The sequence below is a fragment of the Neophocaena asiaeorientalis genome, unplaced genomic scaffold (assembly GCF_003031525.2).
Source record: "Neophocaena asiaeorientalis asiaeorientalis breed wild unplaced genomic scaffold, Neophocaena_asiaeorientalis_V1.1 scaffold91, whole genome shotgun sequence".
In the NCBI taxonomy this organism is placed as follows: Eukaryota; Metazoa; Chordata; class Mammalia; order Artiodactyla; family Phocoenidae; genus Neophocaena; species Neophocaena asiaeorientalis.
In genome coordinates, this window is record NW_020173198.1 from 224,857 (window position 1) to 246,871 (window position 22,015).

General features: G+C 38.8%; 1 protein-coding gene across 2 annotated transcripts in view; it reads right to left on the reverse strand.

The window, feature by feature from the left end:
* The window catches only part of TPST1 (tyrosylprotein sulfotransferase 1), a 110,649-nt gene that overhangs the window by 84,725 nt on the left and 3,909 nt on the right, over positions 1-22,015 (reverse strand). The window contains exon 2 of one of the 2 annotated variants that reach the window (XM_024744484.1): positions 13,719-13,824. The exons of the other annotated variant lie outside the window; for it this stretch is intronic. The gene's annotated coding sequence lies outside the window, so the exon portion shown is untranslated. The remainder of the gene's footprint in view (positions 1-13,718; positions 13,825-22,015) is intronic. 2 annotated transcript variants of the gene reach the window in all.

Genomic DNA, 22,015 nt, shown 5'->3' on the forward strand with positions numbered 1-22,015 from the left:
AGAGGCCCGCATACCGCAAAAAAAAAAAAAAAACAAAATGAGATACCACTTCAAACCCACTAGATGGCAACAAAAAAAACACAGACAATAAAAAGTGTCCATGAAGATGTGGAGAAACTGAAACCCTCATATACTGCCAGTGGGTGGAACTGTAAACTGGCGGGGGCACAGTCACTTTAGAAAACAGTTCGGCAGTTCCTCAAAAGGTTAAGAGTTACCATATGATCCAGCAATTCCACCCAAGAGAATTGAATACACGTGTCTACACAAAAACTTATACACAAATGTTCATGGCATCACTATTCATAGCCAAAAATAAGCAACAACCCAAATGCCCACTAACTGATAAACGGGTAAACAATATATGGTATATCCATGCAACAGAGTATTACTAAGCCATAAAAAGGAGTACTGATACATGTTACAATTTGGATGAACCTTAAAAATATTATGGTAATTGACTGAAATAACTCATAAAAGATCACATACTGTATGATCCCATTTATATGAAATATCCAGAAAAGGCAAATCTGTAGAGACAGAAAAATTAGTAGTTGCCTGGGGCTGAGGGGAGAAAGAAGATGGAAACAACTACCATGTTTTTTTAAAATAAATTTATTTATTTTTATTTATTTAGTTAGTTAGTTTTGGCTGTGTTGGGTCTTTGTTGCTGTGCACGCGTTTTCTCTAGTTGCGGCAAGTGGGGGCTACTCTTCATTGCGATGCACGGGCTTCTCACTGCAGTGGCTTCTCTTGTTGCAGAGCATGGCCTCTAGAGTGCACGGGCTTCAGCAGATGCGGTGCATGGGCTCAGCAGTTGTGGCTCATGGGCTCTAGAGCGCAGGCTCAGTAGTTGTGGTGCACAGGCTTAGTTGCTCTGCAGCATGTGAGATCTCCCCGGAGCAGGGATCGAACCCATGTCCCCTGCAATGGCAGGTGGATTCTTTACCACTGCGCCACCAGGGAAGCCCATACCATGTTTTTTGTTTGTTTGTTTAATAAATTTATTTATTCATTCATTCATTCATTCATTTATGGCTGTGTTGGGTCTTCGCTGCTGTGTACAGGCTTTCTCTAGTTGCAGTGAGCGGGGACTACTCTTCCTTGCAGTGCGAGGGCTCACTGTCATGGCTTCTCTTGTTGCAGAGCATGGGCCCCAGGTGCGCAGGCTTCAGTAGCTGTGGCAGGTGGGCTCAGTAGTTGTGGCTTGCAGGCTCTAGAGCTCAGGCTCAGTAGTTGTGGCACACGGGCCCAGTTGCTCCGCGGCATGAGGGATCCTCCCAGGCCAGGGCTCGAATCCGTGTCCCCTGCATTGGCAGGCAGATTCCTAACCACTGCGCCACCAGGGAAGCCCATGTGGTTTTTTTTGGGGGGGTGATGAAAATGTTCTAAATCCAGGTTGTGGGAAAATTTGTGGTGTGTGGATTACGTGTCAATAATACTGGTTTTTTTAAAAAAACGACTACACACTTATTAGGATGGCTCAAATAAAAATTGCTGACAGACAATATCAAATGCTGACAAATATGAGGAGCAACTGGCTCTCACACATTGCTGGGAATGCACAATGGTACATCCAGAGTCTGGTAGATTCTAATGACCGATATGAGAAAAGAATAAAAAAGAGTGGATATATGCATATGTATAACTGATTCACTTTGCTGTACAGCAGAAACTAACACAACATTGTAAATCAACTAGACTCCAATAAAAATTTTTTTTTAAAAGTCTGGTAGAGTCTAATAAATGTAAACATACACTTACCATACAACCCAACAAGTGCACTCCTGAGCATTTGTCCTAGAGAAATGAAACCTACATTCACATAAAACCTGCACATGAATATAGCAGCTCTATTCATAAACACCAAAAACTGAAAACAAACCAAATGCCCCTCAATGGGTAAATTTGTATAAACTGTGGTACATCCACTTCTGGAATACTATCCAGCAGTAAAAAGGAACAAATTCTTGATACATGCAACAATCTGAATGAACCTCAAAGGCATTATGCTGAGTGAAAGAAGCCAGTCTCAAAATGATTCTACTTATAAAATATTCTTGAAAAGACAAAACTACATCACTGGATGCCAGAGGACTAAGTATAAAGAGATATAACACAAGTTTTCTAGGATGATGGAACTGTTCTGTATCCTGACTGTGGTAGTTGTTACATGAATCAATATATGTATGAAAATTCACAGAACTATACACCAGAAACAAGTCAATTTTACTGTATAACAATTTTTAAAACAAAAAAAATTTTTTAATCAAGAGAAATTTGAGGGGAAACATGGGGGGAGGAGAAGACAGATGACAGGAGAAGACCAAGAAGAGGAGAGCCTGTGACTCTAAATCTTCCAATTAATGTTTCTGATTAACATTATTTAGTGGTGATAGATTCAGTGGTGATAGGAAGACATGAAGTAAATAATGGGTTTTACTGAGAAAAGTAGAGAAATGATCCTAGAAAAATGATCCCTGTATTTTCCATTTTATGAACATTTAAATGCAATATAAATTCATTTAAATACAAACAAAGCAAACATAACTCATTTAATGAAGCAAAGAGGAATGCTCTTAGGGACACAATTAACTCTAGTCCATTTCATTTTATAGTTATACAGGAATGATTCCTCTAGTACATTCGTTTGTTTGGGGGGTTGCATAATGTATATTGAATGAGAGAAAAGCAGTGATCACTAAGAAATCACCCTGAAATTGCAAAGCTTTTTGACAAAATTTAGTACTATACATACTTTACATTTAACTTACCAACATCTGACATATGTCAGAATCCAATAGGTGACAAATGACTCAACTTCGTTCAAAAATTACATGAACAATTTAGAATTCAATTGTACAAAAACAACATAACTACTTCTCTGAAAACTTCCCCAAGCACATATTAGATACAAGATAGAATTCACCAATCTAAAGTTAACATGATAGGGCTTCCCTGGTGGCGCAGTAGTTGAGAGTCCGCCTGCCGATGCAGGGGACACGGGTTCGTGCCCCGGTCTGGCCGCTGAGCCTGAGCGTCTGGAGCCTGTGCTCCGCAACGGGAGATGCCACAACAGTGAGAAGCCCGCGTACCGCAAAAAAAAAAAAAAAAAGTTAACATGATAGACCTTTAAGTTACTATAGCAGCAACCAACAGTATCTGATAACTTCCCATTTAAATACCCCAAATTCCCAGTAAAATAAAGACAAAAATTAGAAATATATTATGAATGTATTTCCTTGTCCAGAAACATACTTGTAAATCATTTTCACGACTGCATAATACTCTACTGAAAAGGCTTTACCAATGTTTATTTGGCCAATTCTGTATTATTACTTACTTGTTTCTAAATTTTTGTGATAAATATTCTTGCATGTACAAACATCTTTGCACACATGATTATTTTCTACTCTGAATTTTTAAAAGGGGAATTGCTAGGTCAAAGGGTGTGTGATGTGCTTGATTTCAAAGCATTTAATACATATTTGATTTACCTCTTTCTCATACCCTACATCCAAATCTGCCAAAAATTCTACCGGCTCTTTCTTCAAAATGTAGTCAGAATCCCACCACTTCTCAACACTTCCACTAGGACTGCCAGATTCTCTCACCAGGATTTCTGAAAGGTATCTTTTTACTTCTTCTCCTGCCCCCTAGAGTCTATTCTCAACTCAACAGCCAAAGAGATTTTTTTCAAAACTTAAGTCAGAACACGTCATTTCTCTGTTCAAAGCCTGGTATTATTTTTCAAAATGGTCTTGAAAAGGCTTATTTTAAGGCATCCAACACTAAATTTCTCTGTCTCTTTCTACTGATTCTGTCAATAGGCATCAAAAGCAGCACTGATTGAAGTCAGGCTAATATATCATTAACCCAAAACAGTAGTTTGTTGTTCAAAGTGAAATAATTGAGAAGGTACCTCTTCACATTAGAGGTTTAATAAGGACTCAAATGAAGGCAACTTCCTCTTAACTAAGGGACAATTTAGGGAAAAAGAAAACCCTGCCATACATCCCATCATACTTGAGAGCTGTGTCAATTAACATAATTTGAGGTAATTTTTTTAAGCCTTCATTCCTGTTGCATTTTATATTAAACACTGAGACTTCCCTGATGGCGCAGGGTTAAGAATCCCGCTGCCAATGTAGCGGACGCAGGTTCGAGCCCTGGTCTGGGAAGATCTCACATGCCACAGAGCAACTGAGCCCATGCGCCACGACTACTGAGCCTGCGCTCTAGAGCCCGCGAGTCACAGCTACTCAGCCCATGTGCCACAACTACTGAAGCCCGCGCACCTAGAGCCCACGCTCCGCAACGAGAAGCCACCACAAGGAGAAGCCCACGTACCGCAATGAAGAGTAGCCCCCACTCGCTGCAACTAGAGAAAGCCCGCGCGCAGCAACGAAGACCCAACGCAGCCAAAAATAAACAAATAAATAAATTTATTTTAAAAATAAATTAATTAAACACTGTCTCCCCCAACACACTTAGGGGAAAAAAGTATGTTCTATCTTCCCTTCAAGATGTTTGAAAGCAAATAAGACAGTGGTCAAAGGCCTTGTAAGGGATACTAAAAAGGAAAAGAAGAGGATTCTTGGCTTCCCCAGAAACATTCTCATTACTTTTCATTCATTCATTCAGCCTGCACCATGTCTTAGCTGCGGCACATGGGATCTTCATTGCGGCATGCGGAATCTTCACTACAGCATGAGAGCTTCTTAGTTGCAGCATGCAGACTCTTTTTATTTATTTATTTATTTATTTATTTATGGCTGTGTTGGGTCTTCGTTTCTGTGCGAGGGATCACTGACCAGGGTCTGAACCCAGCCCCTTGCATTGGGAGCAGAGTCTTACCCACTGGACCACCAGGAAGTCCCTCATTACTTTTTCGCTAAGTATATGAAGCCTAATTTTCTGTCTTTAGACGTTTCTTAACTTGAAGAATCATAGAGCATGACTGCTAAAAGGGGCCTTTACGTCATTTGGTCCAACGCTCTCATTTTACAGACACAGAAACTGAGGCCCAAGTAGCACATTCTCCTCACCACTTCTCTAAATCTTACTTCCTCTTCAAAGGTCACTCTTCATTTTACTGTGTGTATTTTACTTACTCCCAAAGATTTTAAACTCCTGAAGCTCAGAGACCTTGTCTATGTTCCGTCCCCTACCACAGCATGCTTAACAGAGCACCAAGTCACAGTGTACACCGAGTCTTCAAAATGTAAAAGTAAACTAATCAAACTGGGAAGAAAATGTCTATGGAAGAGAGATGCTGTAGAGCTTGAGGTCTCTACTCAGGCCTCAATACTGATTCTTCTCAAATTCTTGAAAAAAGTAGTCCTATAATTTAAGAAGAAAGTACAGTAAAAGCTTGTCTGACCATTACCCTTATATATTTGACCACTGTCCACATGCGCACGCACGAATACACACACACACACACACCGGCCTCTTTCCAATATCTTAAAGTCCAGGCCACTGTATTTTCAGACAAGTAGTATCAATATTTTCTCAACTGGGACGTTTACAAAGCTGAAGCTGTGCTAGAAGGAAACACTAGAAAGTTCAGTCTCATTTTTATCTCCAGGAGAAGGAAAAAGCACTGAAACACAGCAATAAACATATCTGGAAAATTACTATTAATAAGACTGTTCTTTCCCATCAAGCCAAATGAAAGACTCCCAGAAATAATGCTCTAGAGAAGAAGAGAATGATGACATTATACTTCCATGCTTAGATCTTTGTAAATTTTATAAAGATTTCTAATCAAAAACAGTGTCAGTCAACAAACATGGGGGTGTAAGAGGTTGGTAGTCAGCAGACCATTTTCAACACTCAACGCATATACACAGGCCCAGGCACATGCACTCATGATCACATTCCTTACACCCTGCTTTTATAGTAGGAAAGTAGCCATGTGCTACGTACAAAGAGATGCTGGGTAAATTTCCCAGCAAAAGGTAAATTATAGGAATGTAACAATCCCCTAAATGCTTTCTTTCGTTTATTAATCATTAGCTCCTTGCTTCTCATGCTTATTCATGCCAACCAACGTGGCAAATGGCAACACCCAGTGACACTTTGCCTTCTGTCTAAAGTCCAATTTATAGCTGGTTTCTCTATTTGCTTCCAGCTTTTTTAGCAAAAGGAAAAATAACTGTATCGTGTGCTTGAACTTGCCAATTAATAAGTGTCCAGGGTTTAATTTGAATGACAGCTTTGCATTCAGCAGAAACTTCAAATAAACCCACTGTTGTAAAACCAATCCTTATGTCAGCTCACGGTCAGAGTACCAACATGGGAACATCTTTTCCTAGCCACACCCTGGGGGCTGGCACTAAAACCATTGACAACAAATGTAAGAAAAATACAGTACACACAGCTGACGATCTTTGGGAGTCTGCTGGGACCCATCTTTATAAAGGAGCAGTGTACTGGAATTTTGTTTCCAATAAACCCCATGGTCAGGAGGGAAAAGAGCTGGTCAAATACTAAGAACTGGACCTAATGCCTAGGACACAAATAGAGACAAGAGCACAAGTTAAACTCAAGCACAACATTTTTAAAAGTTCAAATTAAATGAAATGATGTCTGGGAATTACTTCAAAAATATCTGAAGGCAGATGTGGCGGGGGGAGGAAGGGTTTATATGAAATCAGATGACTATGAGTTAGTAACTGTTGAAGCTGAGAGCGATGAGTACTTGAGGGCTCAGTGTAATTTTACGTTTTTGCATATGTTTGAAATTTTTCATAATAGAGTTAAATGAAATAAAACAAAATAAAAAGTTTAAGTTACTAAGTTCTAACCTTCTCAGACCTATAAATCAGAGGGCCATTGTAGGCTAACCATTCCTATTCTAGATTCTTCACTCATGTTTGTCGTCTGTTTAAATCATCCATGAGAGGGAGCACAAAGAAAAGAAAAAACAAATTTGCTCAAATCATATACTCTCATTCAGTCATTCAATTATGCAATTTTTCCACCAACCTCCTAAGTTTTAGAATTAAAAGTAACTAGAATAGGTAAAGGAGAAAAGAAGATGGCATTGAAATAATGTAAAGGCAGCCTAGTATATTAGCCAGAAGACGTGGGCTCTAGTCTCAAAACCGTTTTTTCTTAGCCATATGGAACTAGATAAATCACTGAGCATCAAGTCTCTCATTCATAAAACAGGAATAATGATAATCAAGCTCTTTTCCACATGTAATCAGAGTAGAAATTACAAGAAGACTGGAGAGAAAATGCAAAGATAAAGGAATGTCTGCAAGTTCTCTTTGCTTTCACAGTGCGGCTGTGGCCATCAGGTGGATAACGTGTGAAAGGACTTTTAAAGAACACGGGCCTGTGGCACCCTTCATACACTGGCTCCTGCTCTTCCACCAACTTCACCCCTTGGCACTCCTCCCATGAAGCCTGCCCCCTTCAGGACCAGCCCTCATTCAAACCAGGCGCCTTCACACACACCTGGCCTCTGCTCATGCTGCTGCCTCCTGTATCAAGCCCCTTTCTCTCTCTTATACACGCCTCCTCAGGCACTTTACTCATCCCCCTCACCCCCCAAATCAATTTTTCCCTCTTCTGTAACCTCAGCACTTGGTAAAAACACATCGGCTTGCATGTTCATGCACTGTATTGTGGTTAGTGTACCCCACTAAACTATAAGCTCCTTTAAAGCACAAATTTAAAAAAATAAGAAAAGCACAAATTAAAACCCATTCATCATTCATGCAGTGGGTGCGTTATTATCAAATAAAATATAAAGCAAGGAATTTATAGATGAATCAGCACCTAGTGAAATCTCTCTTACATCTCCTTAACATGCCTACAGAGTCATCTGAAACAAATAATATCAAAAATGAAAAAGGAACTACAAACAAAACCAAAGTAATCTGGAGGACATGACAAAATTTTGCAATCCCAGTCATTATTCCAACAGGATTTTTAAATTGAATCTACAAAATTCATAGCAGATGGGAAAAATAGCTTTTCCGAGACTTTGGAAAGAGCCAAACAGATATTAAGGTATTAACAAAAATATTTTAACTGTTATGATACTAATAGTAATCGGTGGCACAAAATAGAAAGCCCAGGAAAAAAAACCAGCCTCAACTATGTTCACAAATTTAATATGTATCAGAAGCAAACATCACAAAACAGTCACAAAACATTAATTTATGGTATTGGGTTCCCTCATCCACACTCCTACACTCATCCTGCTTCATCTATGGCTACCCCCTACTTATTTTCTGATGCCTCACAAATTTACCTGCAACCAAAACTATGCTAAATCCCAAAGGCCAAGGGACAAATTCTATCTGAATGTTCCACTGGGCCTGTCAAATTCAAAGAACACCAAATGGAACATATCTTCCCTAGTAAATCAATCCTCCTCTTCATTTTCCTCTACTGGTAAATGAACCACTTCCTCCCAAATGCTTAAGCTAAAAATCTGGGAGCATTTATGTAGTTTCTCCCTTAACCTCTCCATACACAACAGGTATAAGTCCTGTCAACTCTTCCTCCTTCATAGCTCTTGAATCAATTCTCCTCCCTTTTCTTCCTCTGCTGGTATGGCTTTAATTCTCATCCTCATCTTATTCTCAAGGATAACTCCACAGCCTACTGACTGGTACTTTCTGACTTCCTTTCATCAGTTCATTCACTATCCTGTTTCAGGAGTGATCTTTTTTTTTTTTTATTTATTTTTGGCTGCGTTGGGTCTTCGTTGCTGCGCGCGGCTCTCTCTAGTTGCGGCGAGCAGGGGCTACTCTTCGTTGCGGTGTGCGGGCTCCTCAGTGCAGTGGCTTTTCTTGTTGTGGAGCACAGGCTCTAGGCGCGCGGCCTTCAGTAGTTGTGGCATGTGGGCTCAGTAGTTGTGGCTCTCCGGCTCTAGAGCTCAGGCTTAGTAGTTGTGGAGCACTGGCTCAGCTGCTCTGCGGCACGTGGGATCTTCCCGGACCAGGGATTGAACCTGTGTCCGCTGCACTGGCAGGCGGATTGTTAACCACTACACCACCAGGGAAGCCCCCAAGAGTGATCCATCTAAAATGTAAATATACTTATGACACTCCCCTTCTTAAAACCCTTCAATGACTTTCTACTTCTTTCAAAAAAATCCTTACCATGAGGCCTTTCATGATACAGCCCTTGCCTGCCCCTCAGCCTCTTATTACTCCTCCTCATCAACTCCCCTACACACACACACACACACACACTCACTCACTCAAAGCTGCCTTCATCTTCAACAATGTGCAGCATCTCTTACTCACAACGCCCATTCATCCTTCAATATTAGGTTTCAATACTATCTCTTCTAGGAAGCTTTCCTGACAGCTCTCTGTCTCATATGACGCAGTTGTCCTTCCTAGTGCTCTTGTACTTACCCATATCTTATTTCTTCTAATTTGTCTGTTTTTTTCAGTAGATTGTGAACTCCTTGAAAGTAAGGACTTTTGAATGAGTTAATGGATTCTTGATTGCCAATAAGTTAATGTAACTAGATTCTATGAGTGTAATTTGTTGTGAGTTCTTGGAAGGTACTGACTATATCTTATCCTTTTTGGTTTTACCCATAGCATATAACATAAAATGCTACATGCATATTGAGCACTCAGTAAATATGCAATGAGTGACCCCACTAAAACTTTCTTTCTCACTAAAATCCCAGACAGCTAACTCTTTCCTATAATTAGAATACTGGTCTTTCCTCCTGATTCCAGTGTTAAAATATGGATCGACTATATTCAGGAAGACTAAAGTACAAAGTTCACCTCTTGTTTTTCCCCCCTCTGGCCCTTGCTCTTCGAATCCACCTTCTTTATTGATCAGTCTATTTCATCTGCCTCTATCATTTTACACTCTCATTAATGAATAAATCAGAATCTTATTTTTTTTGTACTCCCTTAGACTCACTGCAACAAACCAGAAGTTAAAGTTACATTTCTGTCCTAGAATCATTTTACACATGAGGAAAGTGAAGCTCAAAAAGAATAAGTAACTTACTTAAGGTATCAATACTTGGCAAATTGTTGACCAAGTTGCAAACCAGGTCTGACTCTAAAAGTATGATGATTATTCCATGGTTGATTCCCAGACATTAGGCTTGGCATGAACAAAAAGCGGTGTAGGCAACATATGGTGCAAATGAAGCGAATTTAAGACTCTGATAGTGTTATAAGGTTTTCATTAGCATATGGTTTAAAAAATGTACCTAGCTTTTGTTTTTTAATAAATTTATTTATTTATTTATTTTTAAATTTATGGCTGCGTTGGGTCTTCGTTGCTGTGTGTGGGCTTTCTCTAGTTGCAGCGAGCGGGGGCTACTCTTCGTTATGGTGCACAGGTTTCTCATTGCAGTGGTTTCTCTTTGTTGTGGAGCATAGGCTCTAGGTGTGCAGGCTTTGGTAGTTGTGGCACGTGAGCTCAGTAGTTGTGGCTCACAGGCTCTAGAGCACAGGCTCAGTAGTTGTGGTGCACGGGCTTCGTTGCTCCGCAGCATGTGGGATCTTCCCGGACCAGGGCTCAAACCCATGTCCGCTGCATTGGCAGCCAGATTCTTAACCACTGCATCACCAGGTAAGTCCCTGTGGATTTTTGAATTATCCTATTTCGATCATCTTAGATCTAATTAGAATGATAGACGAAAACTCTAAATCCACGTATGCATTCTGCTTTATTTGCATAAATGAACAGCATGCATTTTTGCACACTTTCTGCAAGTCCCTGATGATTTTATCTAGATAGCATTAAGAACGGAGAGCTAAAAAAAAAAAGAAAAAAAAAAGAATGGAGAGCTAGATCTGGTCCTAAGAGATAATAGACATACACGGAAGCTAAAATCTAGCATGTCAAGAAGTAGCTCTACATTTCCTGTGATTTTTAGCAGTTTAGTTTTGCTTCAGCACAGTCACTCTCACATGTAAATAAGTTCCCACTTCTGTCGTGAGAAATTATGCCTCTGACACAAAGTTACTCAGTGCTGGAATTCTGTGATCTTCTCTGTAAAAATCTGGGTATCAAATCTTTGATCAGAAACTACTATTATAACAATCTCTATGGGAAAAGCTGAATTTTGCCTCTATAGTCTCACCTTCCTGCACCTTACCAAGGATTATATAGTATAGTGTGTGTACAACTATGTATTGTTATATTTTTCCAGAGTAGACATTTTCCTTCAGTTCAAAAATAAATGAACAAAATGCAATTCCCAGTAAAATACCTAAAATGTGGAGCATTCTTGCTATGAAACCTTACACTTACACTTGAATTAAACAAACATTTACTGAGCACATAAGTAAGTATGATTCATCATTTGGCTTCAAAGAACTAGCAACTCAGCAGGGGAAAAAGACAATAAACTATGTATGCCTACTATACACACACAAACACACACACACACACATATACACACATGATGAAAGTATAAGATCATACAAAAGGTATGAAAAAGAATACAAGTTTTCCAATAAAGGATCACATCCATGGGCTCATAAAAAGCTAAATGAAGAAAATGACATCAGAATGAATCTTAGAAGGTAAGCAGGACTCCAGCTGTGGGACTGAGGGAAGAAAGAGTATTTTGAGCAGAGAAAATAAGGTAATAAGAAGCCTCAAAGTGGAAGAGTATAGCATGTATTCAGAAAATATTAAGTAATCAGTTTAACCAGAGTGTATGGGAACAAAAGCAAAGAAAACTGGAAAAACAAAAATGTATTATCTCAAAGTTGTCAATAACCTTAAAAACATGTGCTAAAATCTACTGCATGAAACTCTTCTACTACATAAATGTAAGAAAAGGCTGAAGGAAACACATCCAGCATGGCAGAGCAGGACCTCTAAAAGTCTGATCTTCCATAAAATTAATGAGAACACTGACACAAATGGTCAAAATCAACTTTTTCAGAAATCTGAAAACCATAGGCTTGCAACAATCTAAAAAACATTTAGTCATGAAAAGCAGCTGGATTTCAGCAAGCAGAGCAAGCTTTATGGCATTTCAATTTGTCCTATTTCCCTCCTCTCAGCTCCGTGGAAGCCTGGGAGATCAACAACCTGCAAACATGGTAGGTGTGAATAACAGCAGTCCAGTAGCCACTCAAGGGAGCAGAAGAGGTTAGGCGCTCGCTCTGAAACCACAACTCCAAAGAATTGTATTACTTAACCAGTCTAGCAGTTCACTGGAAAAACTCCATTCTCAGGGCTTATCTTTATTGGACCTGAATCAGAGCACCCTCAATGTAAACAATTCTATCCCCAGGGCTTTTGTTAAAATAACCAGAGACAATTTTTTAATGCCATAGCTGTCTGCAGTGGCAATAACAATTGGGGCAAACAATATATTGATCAAAAAACTTAAAAGGAAAAACTGAGGAATGAGACGTAGAGGGTTTAGAAAAGCTCCAACATATTTTTAGTAATCTAGAAGGCATGCGCATGCCCAGGAAAGACCTAGGAAGGCCCTATTCTCTCACCTCTGGCTGACCCTGATATTCTACACCAGCAGGAAGTAAAGGCTAAGGCACAATGCAAACTTCTGGTGCATTAAGGGAGCCACAACACACACACACACACACACACACACACACACACACACACACACACACAGTCCCTCAACAAGGTTGGGAGACTTATGGGTTCAAGACATAAGGAAATCTGCCCAATCATTAGCTAACCACTAAGCAAACCAAGCAGAGACTTCAGTGGTTACACAGGGCAAAGAGTACAGGGTTTACAGAATTAGTCCAAAAAAGTAACAAAACTAATAGCAACAACAACAAACCCTGGGAGAGAGGGTGATTTTCAGAGTAGCTACATTACATTATTTAAAATGTCCATTTTCAGCAAAAACTATGAGACACACAAAGAAACAAGAGAGTATGACCCAAACACAGGGGAAAAAAGGGCAGTCAACAGAAACTATCCTTAAGGAAGCTCAGATGTTGGACTTACTAGACAAGGACTTTAAATCAGCTTTTGTAACTATGTTCAAAGAACTAAAGGAGGACTTCCCTGGTGGTGCAGTGGTTGAGAGTCTGCCTGCTGATGCAGGGGACACGGGTTCATGCCCCAGTCCAGGAAGATCCCACATGCCGTGGAGCGGCTGGGCCTGTTAGCCATGGCCACTGAGCCTGCGCGGCCGGAGCCTGTGCTCCGCAACAGGAGAGGCCACAACAGTGAGAGGCCCGCGTACCACAAAAAAAAAAAAAGAACTAAAGGAGATCACGTCTGAAGAATTTAAAGGAATTATGAGAATTTCTCACCAAATAGGGAGTATCAATAGAGATAAAAATTATTCTTTAAAAAAAGAACCAAGCAGAAATTCTGGAGTTAAAGTATAATAATTAAAATGAAAAATTCACTAGAGGGGCTCAACAGCAGATTTAAGCTAGCTGAGGAATCTGCAGACTTAAAGAGAGATTGATTTTCTAGTCTGAAAAACAGAAAGAAGAATGAACAAAAGTGAATTCAGCCTCAGATCTCTGGGATATCATCAAGCACACCAAAATATGCAGAAGTCCCAAAGGGAGACAAAAAGAGGAAAAAATCAAGTTACATAAATAAATGGCTAAAAACACCCTAAATTCAGTGAAAAACATTAATCTTAACAACTGAGGAACTAGATAAACACCAAGTACGATAAATCAAAGAGATATACAGCTAGACACATTATAATCAAACTGTCAGAAGCCAAAAACAGAGGTTATTGAACGTACCAAGAAAAAAGCGACTCATCACATTCAAAATCCTCAATAAGATGAAAAGCTGACTTCTCATCAAAACCACAGAGGCCGGAGACAGTGGGATAACATATTCGCAGTGCTAAAAGAAAAGGAAAAAGACTATCAATCAAGAATTCTAAATCCAGCAAAACTATCCTTCAAAAATGAAGGAGAGGGACTTCCCTGGTGGTGCAGTGGCTAGGAATCCACCTGCCAATGCAGGGGACATGGGTTCAATCCGTGGTCTGGGAAGATCCCACATGTCATGGAGCAAATAAGCCTGTGTGCCACAACTACTTAGCCCGCACTCTAGAGCCCGCATGCCACAACTACTGAAGCCCGTGCACCTAGAGCCTGCACTCCGCAGCCAGAGAAGCCACCACAAGGAGAAGCCTGCGCACGGCAACAAAGAGTAGCTCCCACTTGCCACATCTAGAGAAAGCCCGCGCACAGAACGAAGATCCAACACAGCCAAAAAATAAATTAATTAAAATTTTTAAAAAATCTAAAAGATAAATAAACAAATAATTTAAAAACTAACTATCTCTTTTAAAAAAAAAAGAAGAAAGAGAAGTTAAGATATCCCCAGTAAACAAAACTGAAAGAATTCATCGCTGGAAGGGCTGCTGTACAAGAAATAAAGGGAGTCCTTAATGATGAAATAAAAAGACGCTAGACAGTAACCCAAATCCACATGAAGAAATAAGCACTAATAAAGATAACTACACAGATAAATACAAAAGGCAGTATAAAGATATTTTTGTTCATAACTCTTTTCCTACATGAATTAAATGACAACTGCATAAAGCAATAATTAAATAACTGTTGATGGGATTTTATTATAAAATATGCAGTTTGAATGACAATAAGAACACAAAGAAGGAGGATATGAACAGAACTCTATCAAAACAAAGTTTTTGCATACTATTGAAATTAAGTTGGTATTAATCCAAAATAGATTGCTCTAAGATACTAACTGTAATCACCAGGAAAATAAAGAAAATTATAATAAAAGAAATAACAAGCTAATTAAAACATATCCTAGAAAATATTTAATACAAAAAAGGCAGTAATGGAGGAATAGAGAAACTAAAAAGACATAAAACATATAGAAAACAAATAGCAAAATGGAAAACATAAATCCTAATATACCAGTAATTACATTAAATGTAAATCGATTACACACTCAAGAGGTGAGGATTGGCAGAAGGGACCAAAACGAAAACAAAAAACAATTTAAAAAAATCCAAATATATGATTTCTACAAGACATACTTTAGACTCAAAGACTAAGTGGGCTGAAAGCAAAAGGAGAGAAAAATACACACACATAAACAGTAGCCAAAAGACTCTGGAGTAGCTATACCAGCATCAGATACAATGCACTGCAAGATAAAAATTGTTACTAAAGACAAGGAACATTTTTGTAATTACAAGAGGACAAATCTATCAAGAAGATATAACAATTATAAACACATATGCACCTAATAACAGAACCCCCAAATATACGAAGCAACATCTGACAGAATTGAAAGAAGAAATAGACAATTCAACGGTAACAGTGGGAGGCTTCAATACTCTACTTTCAATATGGATAACACAACCACACAAAAGATCAGCAAGGAACCAGAAGACTCGAACAACACTACAAACCAACAAAATCTAGCAAACATCTATAAAACAGTCCAAGCAACAATAGCAGAATATAGGTTGTTTTCAAGTGCACAGGTAACATTCTCTAAAACAGGCCATAAAAGAAGTCTCCGTAAATTTAAAGGATTGAAATCACACAAAGTATATTCTCCAACAACAATGGAATGAAATTAGAAAACAATAACGGGAAAATAATTTAAGAAATTTACAAAGATGTGAAAATAAACACCACTCCCCTAAATAACCAATGAGCCAAAAAATCATATGGGAAGTTAGAAGATATTTTGGGGGACATCCCTGGTGGTCCAGTGGTAAAGAATCCGCCTCCCAACACAGGGGACACAGGTTCAATCCCTGGTCAGGGAACTAAGATCCCACATGCCATGGGGCAACTAAGCCCACATGTCACAACTACTGAGCTCATGCACCTCAAGGAGAGAGCCTGCACGCCACAAAACTAAAGAGCCCACGTGCCCTGGAGCCTGCACGCCACAACTAGAGAGAAGCCTGCTAGAGAAGACTGTGCACCACAACTAGAGAGAAGCCAACGCGCCACAACGAAAGACCCCGAATGCCTCAATGAAGATCCTGCATGCTGCAACTAAGACCCAACACAGCCAAAACAAAGAAAAATACTTTGCGATAGAAACCAAAACTTATGGGACGTGACAAAAGCAGCAAGAGCCATGCTATGAGAAAATTTATCGCTGTAAACACCTGTATTTAAAAAAAAGATCTCAAGTCAACATGTTACACACCTTAAACTTACACAATGTTATGTGTCAATTATATCTGAATTAAAGATTTTTTTTAATTTTAAAAATTAAAAAGATCTCAAATCAACAACCAAACTGTACGCTTTAAGAAACTAGAAAAGGAAGAACAAACTAAACCCAAAGCCAGCAGACAGAAGGAAATAATTCGTGAAATAAATACAATAGAGAATAAAAGAATAGAGAAAATCAACAAAACAAAAAGTCGGTTCTTTGAAAAGATCAACAGAATTGACGATCACTTAGTTAGAGTGAACAAGAACAAAAGAGAGAAGACCCAAATTACTGAAATTACTACCAACTTTACATAAATAAGAATGATTAAAAAGGCTTGCATGGAATACTATAAAAATTGTAATATAAAAAATTACAAAACCTAGGTGAAATGGACAAATCCCCAGAAGACACAAACTGCTCAAATCAACTCACAAAGAAGTAATTTGAATAAAGCTATAACAAGTAAAGAAATTGAATAAATAATCAAAAACATCCCACAAAGAAAAGCCGAGGACCAGATGGCTTCACAGGTGAATTCTATGAAACATTAAGAATGAACACCAGGGCTTCCCTGGTGGCACAGTGATTGAGAGTCCGCCTGCCGATGCAGGGGACATGGGGTTGTGCCCCGGTCCGGGAGGATCCCACATGCCGCAGAGCGGCCGGGCCCGTGAGCCATGGCCGCTGGGCCTGCGCGTCCGGAGCCTGTGCTCCGCAACGGGAGAGGCCACAACAGTGAGAGGCCCGCGTACCGCAAAAAAAAAAGAATGAACACCAACCCTTAACAAACTCTTCCAAAATACAGAAGAGATGGGAACACTTCCCAACTCATCCTATGAAGCCAATTTTCCTGATTTCAAAACCAGACGAAGACAATACAAGAAAACTATAAATAAACATTTATTATATAAATGCAAAAATCCTCAACAAAATAGCAGCAAACCAAATCCAACAACATACATAGAGAATCACACATCATGACCAAATGTGGTGTATTCCATGCATGCAAAGTTGTTTCAACATATGAAAATCAATTAATGTCATACACAAGAACAAAAGAGCAAAAACCACATGATCTCAAACAGGCACTGAAAAAAGCATTGGACAAAATCCAACACTCTTTCATGATAAACACAATGAATAAACTAGAAATAGAGAACATCATCAACTTGAAAAAGGACATCTAAGAAAACCCACAGCTAACTTCACATTTAACGATTCCCCCTAATATCAGGAACAAGACAGGATGTACACTCTCACCATTTCTATTCAGTATTATACAGGAGATTCTAGCCAGGGCAGTGAGACAAGAAAAAGAAAAGAAAAACAATCCAGATTGGAAGGAAGAAGTAAGACTATCTCTCTTCAGAGATTATACATCATGTATATATAAAATCCTAATAAGTCACTAAAAAACTATCAGAACTATTAAATTAATTTGGTATGGTTTTAAGGTACATGACTAATATAAAGAATTCAATTATATTTCTATATACTATCAATAACAATCCAAAAACAAAATTGAGAAAAGAATTCCACTTACAATAGCACCAAAAGAATAAAATATTGGGCTTCCCTGGTGGCACAGTGGTTGAGAGTCCGCCTGCTGATGCGGGGGACACGGGTTCGTGCCCCGGTCCGGGAGGATCCCACATGCCACAGAGCGGTTGGGCCCGTGAGCCATGGCCGCTGAGCCTGTGCATCTGGAGCCTGTGCTCTGCAACGGGAGAGGCCACAACAGTAAGAGGCCCATGTACCGCAAAAAAAAAAAAAAGAATAAAATATTAAGAAATACATTTAACCAAAAAATGCAAAACTTGTACACTGAAAACTAGAAAACACTATTGAAGTAAATTAAAGAAGATCTAAATAAGTGAAAAGTCATTACATGCTCATGGATTGGAAGAATAATACAGTTAAGATGGCAATATTCCCCAAACTGATCTACAAGTTCAATGCAATCTCTATCAAAATTCCAACCAGACAAGAGTGCCAAGACAATTCAAAGGGAGAAAGAATAGTATTTTCAACATATGGTGCTAAGACAACTGAATATCTATAGCAAAAAATGAGGTTGGACCCTATCTCACACCACACACAAAATTCACAAAAGTGGATTAAAGATCTAAATGTAAGAGCTGAAACTATAAAACTCTTGGAAGAAAACATCGGAGTAAGCTTTCATGACCTTGAATCAGGCAATGGTTTCTTAAATATGAAACATAAAGCGCAAGCAACAAAAGAAAAAAAGAAGACAAACTTGACTTAATCAAAATTAAAAACCTTTGTGCCATCAAGAAAGTGATAAGAGGGCTTCCCTGGTGGCACAGTGGTTAAGAATCCACTTAACCACTGCCAATGCAGCGGACATGGGTTCGAGCCCTGGTCTGGGAAGATCCCACATGCCGCGGAGCAACTAAGCCCATGCGCCACAACTACTGAGCCTGCGCTCTAGAGCCCACGAACAACAACTACTGAGCCCACTGTGCCACAACTACTGAAGCCTGAGTGGCTAGAGCCCATGCTCTGCAACAAGAGAAGCCACCGCAATGAGAAGCCCAAGCACTGCAATGAAGAGCAGCCCCCACTCGCCGCAACTAGGGAAAGCCCGCGCGCAGCAACGAAGACCCAACACAGCCAAAAGTAAACGAGTAAAATAAATTTAAAAAAAAAAAGAAAGAAAGTGAAAAGACACCTACAGAACAGGAGATTTGTATCTGCAAATCATATCTGATAAGGGTCTAGTATCCAGAATATATAAAGAAATCTTACAACTCAACAACAGGACAAATAACTCAATTTAAAAATGGACAAAGGAACAGAGATTCCTCCAAAGATATACAAATAGCCAAAAAGCACATGAAAAGATGCTCAACATCATTAGCCATCAGGGAAATGCAATCAAAACCACAATGAGATATTACTTCATACCCATTCGGATAGCTAAAATATGAAGGTCAGATAATAACAAGTCTTGGCAACGAGGTGGAAAAATTGGAACCCTCATTTCTTGCTAATAGAAATGTAAAATAGAGTAGCCATTTTGGAAAACAATCTGGTAGTTCCTCAAGATATTAGACCTACAGTTCTAGAGTTACCACATGACCCAGCAATTCCACCCATAGGTATATATCCAAGAGAAATGAAACATGTCTACGCAAAAACTTGTACACAGATGTTCACAGAGGCATTAGACATAACAGCCAAAATGTAAAAACAACCCAAACACCCATCAACTGATTAATATATAAATGTGGTCTATGCATAAAATAGAATATTATTCAGCAAGAAAAAGAAATAAAATATTGATACATTCTACAACATGGAAGAACCTTGAAAACATGCAAAGTGAAAGAAACCAGTAACAAAGGACTACATATTGTATGATTACATTTATATGAAATGTCCTGAATAAGCAAATCTATACAGAGAGAAAACAGAGTAGCAGTTGCCTAGGGATGGAGGGGATGACAAGTGGGAGAGTTGGAGGTGACAGGTAAGGAGTGTGCAGTTTCTTGAAAATGTCCTAAAATTGACTGTAGTAAGGGTTGCACAACCCTGTAAATATACTAAAAAAAACTTACACCTTAAATGGGTGAATGTATGGTATGTGAATTATAGCTCAATAAAGCTGCTACCAAAAAAAGAAAGTAGGCTGGGCCCTACGCATTAAACTTTTTAGGGTGACTGCCTACTAAAATAGAAGGCATTTTTTTATTGAAGTGTAACTGACTTACAATTTATATTAATTTCAGGTGTACAACATAGTGAGTCAATATTTTTATACATTACAAAATGATCACTACCATAAGTCTAGTTGCCATCTGTCACCATACAAAGTTATTACAATATTATTGACTATATTCCCTATGCTGTATATTACACCCCCAAGAGTTATTTATTTTATAACTGGAAGTTTATAACTTTTAATCTCTCTCACCTATAAAATAAAAGATTTAAATAGGTTCCAGAGTCTCCTAACAAAATATCAAAACTGTCCAGGACACAATCAAAAGTCACTCATCACACCAAGAACCAGGAAAATCACAACTTGAATGAATAAAGACATTAACATAGACTAACACCAAGATGAATCAGATGTTGGAATTATCTGACAAGAATTTTATAGCAGTCATCATGCTTTAATGAGCAATGAGACATATTCTTGAAACAAATGACAAAATAGAAAATATTATCAAAGAAAGAGAAGATAAACAGAAAAAAATCAAATGGAAGTTACAGAACTGAAAAATACAATAACAAAACAAAACCTCACTGGATGGGCTCAACAGCAGAATGAATATGACAGAAGAAAGAAGGAGCAAACTTGAAACTAGAAGTAGAACATTAAGAATTACCCAATCCGAGCACCAGAGGAAAAAAAAAAAGAATGCCTCATGCCCTGTAGGACAGTTACAAAAGACCTAACATTTGTATCATCAGAGTCACAGAAAGAAAAGAGAGTGGGGCTGAAAAGTTATTCTAAGAAATGGCTGAAAACATCCCAAATTTGGCAAATGACATTAACTCACAGTTCAAGAAGCTAACAGAATTCCAAATAGGATATACCCAAAAAAATCCATGCTAAGACGTACCATGATTAAACTTCTGAAAACTGAAGGCAAAGAAAAAGTCTTTAAAGCAGCCAGGAAGAGAGGATACATTAGCTATAGGGAAACACAAATCCCAATGACAGAAGATTTCTCATCTGAAATCATGGATATCTGAACGAAGTGGCATTTTTCAAATGCTGAAAGTAAAGACCTGTCAACCACAAATTCTATAAAGAGACATAGCTGACAAAGTCTTAAGAAAACTAAAAAAACAGGGAATCCATTGGTTTCCAGTGGTCCAGTGGTTAGGACTCAGCGCTCCCACTGCCAGGGGCCAGGGTTCGACCCCTGGTCGGGGAACTAAGACCCCAAGAGATGCCCGGCATGGCCAAAAAAAAAAAAAAACTAAAAACTAAAAAATGGCAAACTACTCTACAGTTTACATCTTAGCTCTGAGGAATTATAAAATATGCTGATATTAATATATGAGCAATTACAAGTTTTTCCTATAACAGTAAGTAAATATTTGAGAATTACAGATTTTCCCCCCTCACCATCACCAATGCTTTTCACATAGGTAGATGGCTTTAATCCTACTTCCTTAATTCTCTTAGTTAAAAAGAAAGCTCTGGCTTCCCTGGTGGCGCAGTGGTTGAGAGTCCGCCTGCCGATGCAGGGGACACGGCTTTGTGCCCCAGTCCGGGAAGATCCCACATGCCGCGGAGCAGCTAGGCCCATGAGCCATGACCGCTGAGCCTGCGCGTCCATCCAGCCACAACAGTGAGAGGCCCGCGTACCGCCAAAAAAAAAAGAAAGTTCTGCCACTGTTCAAGATCTTTATCAATTGGACAGTTTTTGTTCTAAAGATTCCAAAGCTTATAAGCCTAAAATCAGAGCTATTTGTTTAAAAAAGATATATCTGCTTCAACCATATGAAATAAAATCTATTTTAAATAGTATCTGCTACAGAGGAAGCCTGAATGAACCTCTATAATACTGTCGTAGTTTAACCATCTTAAAAGCCAAAGCATAAGAGCAAATATTTCTCTTAATGCACTCTAATTTATAGAGTGTGTGTGTTTTTAAAACAAGAATGACTGTGCAGGTATGACTAGTGACCTGTTAAGCAGCCAAAAAAGAAACAGCTGGTCAGCTTGTAAAACCGTGAATTCAGTGATCTGTTTTACATTATTTACCAACTGATTCATTCAGCCAATTTTTATCATTTCTAAAATATAGCAAGTATTGTGCTAAATTGTGAACAGAATTGTGAACAGAAAGTAAAACCCTAAGGAATACCACATTAATCTGAGGGA